Source organism: Leucoraja erinacea, chromosome 5 (assembly GCF_028641065.1).
Source record: "Leucoraja erinacea ecotype New England chromosome 5, Leri_hhj_1, whole genome shotgun sequence".
Classification (NCBI taxonomy): domain Eukaryota; kingdom Metazoa; phylum Chordata; class Chondrichthyes; order Rajiformes; family Rajidae; genus Leucoraja; species Leucoraja erinaceus.
Window position 1 is genome coordinate 94439838 of NC_073381.1, and position 8637 is coordinate 94448474.

The window sequence follows — 8637 nt, forward strand, 5'->3', positions numbered from 1 at the left end:
AGCTTCTTTAGATATGGTAAGGGAAAAAGAGTAGCAAAGTCAAATGTGGGTCCTTTGAAGGCAGACACGGGTGAACATCCCAGGAATCAGTCTTGTGAACCGTCTCTGCACTCCCTTTATGGCAAGAATGTATTTCCTCAGATTTGGAGACCAAAACTGTACGCAATACTCCAGGTGTGGTCTCACCAAGACCCTGTACAATTGCAGTAGAACCTCCCTGCTCCTATACTCAAATCCTTTTGCTATGAATGCTAACATACCATTCGCCTTCTTCACTGCCTGCTGCACCTGCATGCCTACTTTTAATGACTGGCGTACCATGACACCCAGGTCTCGTTGCATCTCCCCCTTTCCTAATCGGCCACCATTCAGATAATAATCTACTTTCCTATTTTTGCCACCAAAGTGGATAACCTCACATTTATCCACATTATACTGCATCTGCCATGCATTTGCCCACTCACCAAGCCTATCCAAGTCACCTTGCAGCCTCCTAGCATCCTCCTCACAGCTAACACTGCCCCCCCAGCTTCGTGTCATCCGCAAACTTGGAGATGTTGCATTCAATTCCCTCGTCCAAATCATTAATATATATCGTAAATAGCTGGGGTCCCAGAACTGAGCCTTGCGGTACCCCACTCGTCACTGCCTGCCATTGTGAAAAGGACCCGTTCACTCCTACTCTTTGCTTTCCTTGGGATGCACAATGATGGAGTCAATTGTGGGGAGTCTGGTCTGTGTGATGGTTCCTTGTTCCTGGTTCCTGATGACAATAACCCACTCCTTAATCTTGCTGACCTTGAGTGACAGGTCGTTGTCCTGACTAAGCTCTCGGTCTCCTCTGCATGTAGATCTTCATCTCATTATTGTTCATAATCCTGCTAACCACAGTGATGTCACCCGCAGACTTGTAGATGGAGTTGGAGCAGAAATTAGCTGCACAGTGGTGAGTGTATGCAGATGTTCAGACTACATTGAGTTCCCGAAGTTCAGGTAACTCATGCCTCATTCACACTCTTTGCATCAGTGAGGTTATTTCTGTCCCAGGTGTAGAGTCATAGAGTGATACACTGTGGAAACAGATCCTTCGGCCCAACTTGCCCACACCGTCCAGCATATCCCAGCTACACTAGTCCCACCTTCCTGTGTTTGGCCTATATCCCTCCAAACCTCTCCTATCCATGTACCTATCAAAATATTTCTTAAATGTTGGGATAATCGCTGCCTCAACTACCTGCTCAGGAAGCTTGTTCCATACACCCACCAACCTTTGTGTGAAAATGTTATGTCTCAGGTTCCTATCAACTCTTTTCTCCTTCATGTGAAATGTGTGGTGGTGCATTTTGGTAAGTCTAACATGGGCAGGACCTACACAGTGAATGGTAGGGCTCTGGGGAATGTTGTAGAGCAGAGTACATGGTTCCTTGAAGGTGGGGTCACAGGTACGTAGAGGGTGGTCAAAGAGACTTTTGGCACTTTGTCCTTCATCAGTCAGAGTAATTAGTATAGAGGTTCGGAGGTTTTGTTGCAGTTGTATAAGGCGTTGGTGAGGCCGCATTTAGAGATTGTGTTCAGTTTTGAAGATAGGGTGAGAGGAATACTATAAAGCACAGTGAGGAGTGGGGTTGTTGGATATCATGCGTCTATTCTTGCACAAATACCTGGTATAATTGTCCAGACATCCATTGAATCAGCAGCCAGAGAGTTAATTCCACCAAGATCATCACAGGGATGAACCAGGCAGCATTTCCATATAACCTGTTCTTTAGTTGGCATTGTACCATCTCACATGAAGGGCACTGGATCAATAGACATCTTTATAAATGTGTGAAATTTGCATAACTCAGTGCAGAGTGATATCACCTGTCTGGAAATTAGTCTCGATGTTCTGGCAGGCGTTTGTCCTAATTAACCATCTTATTTGACAGCATTAATATTCCAAATAACCTCACAGACAGCTCACACACAAAACTCCTCTCCTCCCAAAGTTTCAACATTATTTGTCCCAGTAGTGAAAGAGAGAACGGGCTGGTTCTACAAACACATGTCTCTTGAAACCGTGCTCTATAAAGGACCTGCTCTCCAACTGCCTTATTTGGCCACACTATGATGTATCCGTTGAACAAGCAAGTGTAGCTTCACTGCTTTGTTCAAGAAGTTAAATTCACAGGAACTCATTGTTTCCTTGTCAATGCCGCTCCTCACAGATTGTCCCTCACACTTATATAAGAGACCTCACATAAATGGCTTATTGAAACTCACAACCTTTTGGAAACTTCTGCAGTCCCTGCAGAATGTTGAATGCAGAGGGGCATTAGTTTGCATAAGGAGTTCAGGCATTCGTAGTCAATTGGTAACTTGTGCCAATGGTAGCAAGAAGAAATGGCTGAATATAGACACAAAATGCTGCAGTAACTCAGCAGGACAGGCAGCATCTCTGGAGGGAAAGAATGGGTGATTTTTCGTGTCGAAACCTTCTTCAGGCCGAGAGCCATGGAGAGGAAAACTGATAAAAAAAGAGATATGGAAAGGGACAAAGGGAATGTAAGGTGTGAAAACGACAGATCAAAGCAGATGATGATCAAGGAAATGTGCAATGGTTCACTGCTGGGTGTGGGGAAGTTGACAACGAGGCATAGAAACAGTAACATTGATCAGGAGGACAGTGAAACTAGTCGGAGAACAAGGGTGGGGGAGGGACAGAGCGAGAGGGAAAGCAAGGGTTACTTGAAGTTAGAGAAATTATTATTCCTACCATGGAGTTAACTTGTCCATGTTGGGTTTTACTGCTTGTTATATTACAATATAACATCACAGTAAAAGAGAAAAGAGCAATTTTACAACAACAAATAACAAAGAACTGATTTGTACCACAGTGATACCACAGTTTTTTTTCCCCAGGGTTCCTTTGTCTGATGGTGTGTACTTTCAAGCTTGTGTAGTTTCTGCCCGACAGGAGAAGAGGGAAGAAGGAATGATCAGAGTGGGCAAGGTCCTTGATTACCTTGGCTGCCTTCCTTGGGATGCACAATGAGGGCGTCAATGATGGGGAGTCTTGTCCATGTGATGGTTCTTTGTTCCTGGATCCTGAAGACAATAACCCACTCCTTAATCTTGCTGACATTGAGGGAGAGGTTGTTGTCGTGACACTATGCTTCTGAACTCTTGGTCTCTTCTGCCAGTAGATCTCCATCCCATTATTGTTCATAATCCTGCCCACAACAGTGGTGTCACCCGCATACTTGCAGACCTGTAGATAGCTCAGCATTTAACACCATTATCTCCTCAAAACTGATCACCAAACTTAAGGACCTGGGCATCGACCCCTCCCTCTGCAACTGGATACTGGACTTTCTAACTAACAGACCCCAGTCTGTTAGGTCAGACTCCCACACCTCTTCAACCCTCACCCTGAACACCGGCGTCCCACAGGGCTGTGTGCTGAGCCCCCTCCTCTACTCCCTCTTCACCTACGACTGCACACCTGTACATGGTACTAACACCATCATCAAGTATGCAGATGATACAACGGTGATTGGCCTCATCAGCAACAACGATGAGTCGGCCTATAGGGAGGAGGTCCAGCTCCTAGCAGCATGGTGCGCTGACAACAACCTGGCCCTTAACTCCAAGAAGACCAAGGAGCTCATTGTGGACTTCAGAAGGTCTAGGGACGGCACGCACACCCCTATCCACATTAACGGGACGGAGGTGGAACGTGTTTCCAGCTTCAGGTTTCTGGGGGTCAACATCTCTGATGACCTCTCTTGGACCCACAATACCTCAACTCTGGTCAAGAAGGCTCACCAGCATCTCTTCTTCCTGAGGAGACTAAAGAAGGTCCATCTGTCTCCTCAGATTCTGGTGAACATCTACCGTTGCACCATCAAGAGCATCCTTACCAACTGTATCACAGTATGGTATGGCAACTGCTCTGTCTCTGACCAGAAAGCATTGCAGAGAGTGGTGAAAACTGCTCACCGGTTCCTCGCTCCCCTCCATTGAGTCTGTCCAAAGCAAGCGTTGTCTGCGGAGGGTGCTCAGCATCGCCAAGGACTGCTCTCACCCCAGCCACAGACTGTTTACACTCCTCCCATCCGGGAGGCGCAGCAGGTTCAGGAACAGCTTCTTCCCTGCGGCTGTTATACTACTTAACTCTGCACCTTGGTGATGCCAGGTCACGTCAACCCCCCCCTCCCCGGACACTCCTTCCACCAGAAAAATTGCACCACTACTAATGTTTGTGCATATATATATTTTACTGCTCATTATTCTATGTTTGCTCTTCTGGGTGAGATGCTAACTGCATTTTGTTGTCTCTGTACTGTACACTGCACAATGACAATAAAGATTGAATCTGATGGAGTTAGAGCAGAAACTGGCTGCACAATGGGACCTGTCACCTTTTCGCAATGTAAAATTTGGATTATATGTAAAATAAATGGCTTTCCTTTCGCTGTCCCGTACCTGAAATGCCGTGAACCCCGTTGTCGACGTTCATGGCATTAGAAGCTGATTTTTATTTCACTCCAGCGCTGAACTTGTCCCACGATTTAAAAAAAAATTCAGACCGGCAGTCGGAACAAATCTTCAGCATAAGCTCGCACCCCAAGAAAATAAAACTCTGGCAGGCAGGAGAAAGACCGCATTTTACCCCGCCCCCCTCCCCCCCCCCCCCCCCCCCCCCGCCCCTCTCAAAGGCGCCCAAGTCACCTTTTCGCAATGTAAAATTTGGATTAAGGTAATCTTAAGAAGCACGTTTATATGTAAAATAAACGGCTTTCCTTCCGCTGTCCGATGCCTGAAATGCCGTTGTAAGAGCTAGCGCGGTCCCCACCATCTTATTTAGCTATTTTATTCATGTTAGCTGCAACCTCCATTTTGGGTGAATAGAATGCTGGTTAAATTTAAAGATTGACTACAGAAGTCTGCAGAAGCTTGTGAACATGACCTTCACTAACTAAAGGGAATAGAGATAACGGCCGTTCCCTAGCATCTTGTTTCTTTGCCATATCAGTGTTCTGTCTGGAGGTTGCAATGAATACAATAGTGCTTTCTTGCCTATGCAGCTGGGCCATGTATCTCTATACTCCCATATCTCTTTAATGTTAGCTTGAAGGATTTCATTGTATGTAACTGAGCCCTTTGTTCATTTATGCCTACTAACCATGTGACTAATGTTGTTTTATCAGTATAAAGATACTTGTAATTTCTGTGTATGTACAGTCAGTAGCAAAGATCTTATAGCGGAGCAAGATGGGTTACTCTCACGCAAACGCGTAGTACGCTCATGGGAAGATTCATGGGTGATTAGAGGACCCATTTTAGCAACCAGCCTCCGCCATCTTGCTCCGCCATCTTGCTGCCGGCCAAAGATCGGATCTTTGTTTCCGCAGCGGAGAGAGGGAGTGTGCGGCCCAGGGCAGCGGGGAGAGGGAGTGCGCGGCCCGGGGCAGCGGGGAGAGGGAGCGAGCGGCCCGGGGCAGCTGGGAGAGGGAGTGTGGGGCCCGGGGCAGCGAGGAGAGGGAGTGTGGGGCTCGGGGCAGCGGGGAGAGGGAGTGAGTGGCCCGGGGCAGCGGGGAGAGGGAGTGCGCGGCCCGGGGAGAGGGGAGAGGGAGTGAGCGGCCCGGGGAGAGGGAGGGGAGAGGGAGTGTGGGGCCCGGGGAGAGGGGAGAGGGAGTGTGGGGCCCGGGGCAGTGTGGGTCCCGGGGAGAGGGAGTGTGGGGCCTGGGGCAGCAGGGAGAGGGAGTGTGGGGCCCCAGCTGGGAGAGGGAGTGTGGGGCCCGGGGCAGCGGGGAGTGTGTGGGCCCCGGGGAGAGGGAGTGTGGGGCCCGGGGGCGCGGAGAGAGGGGCATAGGAGGGGGAGACATTGTAGTGTGAGGGCAGGCGAGGGAGTGCCGGGGGGGGGGGGGGGGGGAGAGTTGAGGGGTGGGATAAGGCCTAGTGTGCGTGAAGTTGCGGGGAGGTTTACAATGTTTCTTATTTAATGTCCCTTGTCTAGTCTGAAATAAAGTTCATCATTGGATCAGAAGAAATATAATTGTGTGTGTTATATGATTATATACATTTATTTCACATTCATGTATGTGTGTTTATAAACATTTTATTCTTTAACAACAATTAACAGAAGTATGAATTAACAGAATTATGAATCTAACCCTATATCACACACACAAACTGTTGCCCCGCAACATTGATTACACTGCGAGTCTGGTCGGGTCAGGTAGGCTTCGGTTACTAAAATGGGCGGTGAAAAATGCCCAGGATCCCCTCCGTAGCTACTACATGTCAGCCCATTGTATTTCGCAGGAGTGGCCTATCTTGCTCTGCTCTAAGATCTTTGGTCAGTAGAGTTGTAGCAGCTTGTGAGTGTGCATCTAAGTGCACACTCCTGGCTGGCCAATTTGACCTGGGTGACATAGTAAAAGTTTGTTCAACGAGACCTTTGACTCTTTGAATTATTATTCTACTCATCAAGTCTCACTTTAACATTTGGCGTAGAGTCGGCAGGATACCTTTGGGACAAGACAGCACGGACGTATAAGTGGCAATAGTGCAACTGAGGTTCGGAGGGGGATTTTGTGCACACTCCTGACCCCTTGAGCCAGATCCCCACATCCGACTCCTTGGGGCACTGTGGTCCCATGCCCGTAGTCTGATCTCCCACTCCCAACTGGTATCCGAATGAACAGAAAATTGAGGTGAGTATATTTTGAATGTTTATTCGTCGGTCATGTTGAGAGATCCAGGGAATGCTGGATTGAGAAACGAGGGACGAGGTGTCTGTTTGCTTGGTTGAGACATCCGAGGGGTTGTCGGGTTGAGAAAAAGGAGGATGGACCAGGGCCTTGATAAAGGTAATGGTGGTACAACACATGTGTTATACAGATCTGGGTAGAAATAATGTGCCTTGACCAGTAGGAGAGAAGGAGAGAGAAAGTGAGAGAGAGAGAAAGTTGGTGGGAACGCTAAATAACAGTTCAATGGATTATGCTTGTTAAGGAGGAATTGAATTGTGTATGAAGATGGAACTATTAAAGGAATCAAAATTAGTTTAGACGGAATTTCTGTGGGCAGAGGAATAGGAGACGAGGGTTAAGGCACAGAAAGAAAGCACTGATAAGAGTTCGGAAAACAAACCCAGTACCTGTACTGGTAAATCTTCTCGAGGTTTTCTCTAGAGCCTCTCGAGACCCTATGTCTGGCAATGGCGACTGTCTATAGAAGAAGGGGGAGGTGGCCAAACACAATCTGGATCACTAACCAACCACAGTCCAGACCACTCCCATTTTGAACATTAGCCTGCCCACCATTACATTTGAACTACTCCCATTGTTCATTTTAAATTCTTATTCCAACAAAGAAGACAACTTTTGCAAACCTCCCAGTCCTACTTCACAAAATCTGCCAGGGGAATTTCCTAGATTGCTAATTCTGCATCATTCTGCAAATTGGTTCCAATAGAAACAATTTTTTTTATATAGACAGAACGGCTTTGTCAGATAAGGGGAGGAAAATATAAAATTAATAGAGAGACGTCTCTAATGTTGCATGACTTTTTGCCACTTTAGCTAACTCCTTGTGGATACCTGATGTGTATTTTACCTGTTTTGTAATCATTTTTCTTTCAATGTTCAAATATTAGTATTTGTTAAAACCATATTTGAAAAGTGTTCATCCAAATTGTCACTAATCAAAGTTCTACCTCTTATCTGCTCAATGTTCTTTTCAAGGCTATGAATGAACTGGCAGCCTGATTTTGCTGTGTTCATAATTTTTCTATGTCTTTTAATAAGCACATGCGTTTGATGGATCTAGGTAAAAGTAGGCAAGTAGAAATTTTAGACAGTTGTCAACTAACCCCGGGGACCCCGTTTTCTGAAAAGCAATTCTGTTATAAAAAGATTGTAGTGTGGGAGGAAAAAGCAAACGACTCATGGCTGCTAATACGGTTAAACCTCAGCTACCATTTAAAACAAATTACATTTGAGGTTTGAATAACTTTTGGCACAGAATATTAATGCCGTGACTTTGCATGTGCTGAGTCGATAAAAAACGGCAGCTTCTAAATTGCTTCTTGTAAATTTTTGCACGATTCTGGGATACAGAACAGTCTTGTCAGAAAACGGGAAGGTATATTACAAAGAGATGTCTTTGAAGATGAAATATTATGTACTGCTTGTAAATAAATGCTTTTGTATGTGTGTATGTCCCTTTAAGAATGCCAATTTGTTTGGGGGTGCGTTAACATCGATCACCTAGAAACAGCAGTTTGACTGCTTGGCCGCGGGAGTATATTATTCTTCCAAAGGTGGGGAGGTTGCCACTCTTTTCTGTTTAAAAAAACCTTTGTGGTTCTAAATACTGAGTTTTGTGGAGGTGTATTGTGGAATTTATTTAATTGAGGAATTTATTTTGAAGTGCAAATTTGTGCAGTGAGAATCTAATTGTTTTGTGCGAGATTTTTGGCCAAAATTGAAACACAAGGCATGAAAGAACTCATTGCTTGTTGATATACTTCACACGGTCACTCATATTTCTCTTAGGCAGGCTATCCCTCGTAGGAAGGGTAAGAGGGGCCCTGTTATGGCAATTAGAACAAATAAGGAGACAGAATGAAGTGATATAGAACAGCAA